Raw genomic sequence first — 3,873 nt, 5'->3', positions numbered from 1 at the left:
TAATAAGAAGCTCAAATAAAAAGGTTAATATTGAATATAATATTAAAAGAACAATGTTTTTTGGTAATAAGATGAAATGAATTGGTTTAATCTAAATCACTTTGTAAATAAAATGTTTCCAAGAATTTATGCGTTGAACACAAATCTTATTGACATAAATTTAAAACAAGTTATAGTAGTTATACAGTATTTTAACCAGTTTAAATAGACTTTCAAAAACAATTGCTGCAGAAATTCCACAACGAATTAAAAACAGCCCAATATTTATTGGACCTAAAAAAAGCAAAACAAACATTAATATATCAACACATTTTCATCTGTCAGTAATATTCATTCTGCAGCTATAAAGCTAGAGTAGATTCAACAATGAAAAACATTTAAACAGCCACAAAAATAATTTCAAAAATAATTTCGTCAGTTCATTCAATCTCATTTTAGTGCATACATTAATATATCAACACATTTTCATCTGTCAGTAATATAGTAATATTCATTCTGCAGCTATAAAGTTAGAGTAGATTCAACAATGAAAAACATTTAAACAACCACAAACATTTCATTCAATCTCATTTTAGTGCACTGTAGTGCAATCACTAAAAGAAAGAAACTTGTGTGGACCCTTGCCAAAATGACAAAAATCAGTTTTATATATATATATATATATATATATATATATATATATATATATATATATATATATATATATATATATTTTGTAGATGATTATATCATACAAGGTATTGTTTTCAGAAAAATCATGTTGGAAATGCAGTCAAACGTTTAATATAAGCTAGTTAATTATTAAATTTATTTTATCTGGTACTCGTTTGTATATATTAAATATATTTTATTAATAAATCACTTAAAAAGTAAGTAATAAATAGTCAACATATTGTCAATTTAATATTTATTTTCTTACATTTCATTATATGTCCGTAGCCATACATAAACGTTAAACTTTTATTTTAAAAGGTATGGATGATGATTATTATAATTTTAAGAATATTTTAACGTTTGCATATATAATAGTTAGATTTTGTTCTTTTTAGTAGAAAAAGACAAGAACAAAAAACTAAAAGAGCAACAGTTAATGCCCATCAAGTATTAAAATGAAAATCTTTAAATAAAAAAAGAATTATAATGTATTAAAAGTTGTAATTCTATCGATGAAGTATTTTATGATAATTTGGACAAAATTAAAACAAGTATTATAATTATAGTTATTTATATAAACACCAACTAATTATAATTTATATATGATAAAATACTCAAGGTGATGTTCTTCTTTATTTCTAGTCCTTAACGCGTAATCTCCACTAACTTCATTGTCCATTGTCCAAGATTCCATCTATTTTTTGGTGATTGAGAAAAGGTTAAGAAGAAGATGACAAAGGAGCGTAATTGGCTTAAGAAATGAATGAGTTAAGTTTCCAACATGGTTAAAAGTAAAATTCAAAGCAGGAGGGGTGGATCGCTTTATCTTCTCCCCCATTTTAGCGTCCCTTCCAAGATTAACCCTAATAAACAAAGGAGAAAGAAGACTAAACAAATGAGGGAGAAGACTAGAGGAAGAGCAAAAGATGGAAAAGAGAACAATCGAGAAATATTCCAAGAACACAAAGTCCATAAGTTCAATATTTTCTTTCACATGAATCAATGTCTATTGTATCAGCAATCAACACTTAATTGCAAACACCAAAGGAAGCAAGAAGGAAGAAAAAAAGGTAATTTGATACACAAACTCTTCAATATATATATTTTGTGTTTCTCTATTTTTTTGGTTTCTGATTGTGGATGGTTGGAATGGGGTAGGAGAATCAGAAAGAAGGTATTGAACTCACTCATGAATCACAGAGCGAGACCCAGGTTGGTCCGGTTCAGTTGACGCCGTGCAGTACTTCCTTCTTGTGAAAGTTCCTGTGGCAGCCGCAAGCCGCACAGGTAAGCGCCGCACTGGTTCCCTCACCGGCACTGGCCATGAATTCCCTGCAACCATCGACCGCGTAACCTCCGGTGTTGGCTGCATGATTCTTCTGGCACTCTCCGTATCGAATATTCCCCACCGCAGAAGATGCGGCGTATTCTCTCTTCACCACCACCTGCCTCTTTTTCATCTTGAAAAAACCCTAACCGCCTCTTGATTCCGCACAGCACAGAGCAGAAAAGTCAGTCGGAGATGGACGGAAGGATCCTTTCAGTTCATGATTTGATCGAAAAGGAAGCAGAAAGCAGGAAGGATATAGAGACAGGTGTATGTATATATATAATATAATATATAGCGCCCTAGGTAGCTGTGTCTATATACAATTAATATATAGTTGGTGGTTAACCCTAACCCTAGCGTGTAGATTTATAAATGGCAGGGCGTAGGGGCGAGGGGGCTATAGGTAGGATGAAGAGATGGAAAATGAGATCATAAGTGATTCGGAATTGAGCAGGGAAAGTTTTTGGTGGTGTAAATAAAATAAAATTTGAAGAGGGGTATGGTATGGTATGTATAAGGACAGGCAAAAAAGGAGGAGGAAAGCATTAATGATTATTGGTGTATGAGCCAATGAAGGAACAACACATGATGAAGAGGGAGCGGTGGGTGTTTTAATTGGCTACAACGCAAGAGAAAGGGTTCAAGTGTTTGTGTTTTGGAGGTGGCGCCCTCTGATTCAGAAGAGGACAAAACTTAAAATGGGGGAGCTCAAGAAGGGAATGCTTGTCCTCACACTATCCCATACAACCCTGGACTTGTCTTCCACAATTGATAGCTCACCTATCACTCTTCCAAAACAAAACAAAACAAAACAACACACTTAGCTGCATGTCAAAATTTGGCACCAATTTATGAATCAGATGAGAGTAAATTGGTTTTGGCCAAAACCTCAGAGATTAAACTACATAAGTAGACTCAGCCGCTAATTTTATATCTGCAGTGGGTCCAATTTGATACTAAAAAGGCAGATTGCTGGCCCTTGCTACTGTGACAACAACTCTTGTAAGATTCTAATAATTATAAGACCATTCCCCCACTCTCTCATATACCAAGTGTGGACCCTTATCTTCTCTCCTTTGGATCAAATCAAGGACAACGTCATAATTTTTCCTAAATTTCACTTTTCTATCTATGCTCTCCAACAATACCCATCTGCCATCATCAAACCTAAACAATTTCTTCCATCTTTCTGTTATTGTTGTTGTTATTGAAGATATCCTACGCATGGGTTTGTTTGCAAATATAGGAGGAACTGAAACACGTAGAAAGTGTAGAAGAAGGAAGAGAAAAGAGAAGCGAAGAACCGGCCGCTTCCACAAGATCTGCGTATTGAGGATTTTGAAATATTCTTATTGTGGTAGGATTGTATGGGAAAGAATACGAAACCATAGACATGTTTGACGTTGAAAGGCATGGATTCTTCAATTAATCCATGAGTAATACATGTTCAAGCAGGCATGAGGAGCCTCCACCAACACCATCTCAAAGTAAAGAACTAGAAAGGACAAGCCCACAATGGGTCAGTAACATGTGCACATTTGAGAACATGACAAAGGACAAGGACTCGTGCTTGTCAATCAGACATCGACCTAACTCGTTTACATTAATTACACCACAATTCAAAAACATCATCAATTCAAATTTCTTCTCCTCCTTAAACAATAACCCTCTAATTAATCATATCTTTGGACTATAAAGTAAAACTAGTATGAAATATGAGATAGCTTGAGGCATTGTGTTTATGGTTTTTGAAGACAATGGCATAAGTTTGCCAGCGTTGAGATGTGAATTGTGTATAACTTTCTAGTAGCAGAATTTATGAAGGCGTTGAAACAATGTGCTGTGATGCCTGGCTGTATAGTAATCTGTCCTTTTGGCTAACGTCAAGT

The 3,873-nt window shown here is 34.1% G+C and overlaps 1 pseudogene across 1 annotated transcript; it reads right to left on the bottom strand.

Annotated features, from left to right (window-relative positions):
* Nucleotides 1-1,379: 1,379 nt before the first annotated feature.
* LOC114175990 (mini zinc finger protein 3 pseudogene) lies at nt 1,380-2,745 on the bottom strand (annotated as a pseudogene). The gene is made up of 2 exons (XR_014993833.1): nt 1,842-2,745; nt 1,380-1,517 (listed from the first exon to the last, which is right to left on the bottom strand). The product of XR_014993833.1 is annotated as a mini zinc finger protein 3 pseudogene (transcript).
* Between the last annotated feature and the right edge of the window lie 1,128 nt (nt 2,746-3,873).

The sequence above is a fragment of the Vigna unguiculata genome, chromosome 3 (assembly GCF_037176805.1).
Source record: "Vigna unguiculata cultivar grain cowpea cultivar isolate G323 ecotype 2 chromosome 3, ASM3717680v1, whole genome shotgun sequence".
Taxonomy (NCBI): domain Eukaryota; kingdom Viridiplantae; phylum Streptophyta; class Magnoliopsida; order Fabales; family Fabaceae; genus Vigna; species Vigna unguiculata.
Note: the sequence above shows the minus strand (reverse complement) of the source record. Positions and strands in the feature narration are given on the sequence as shown.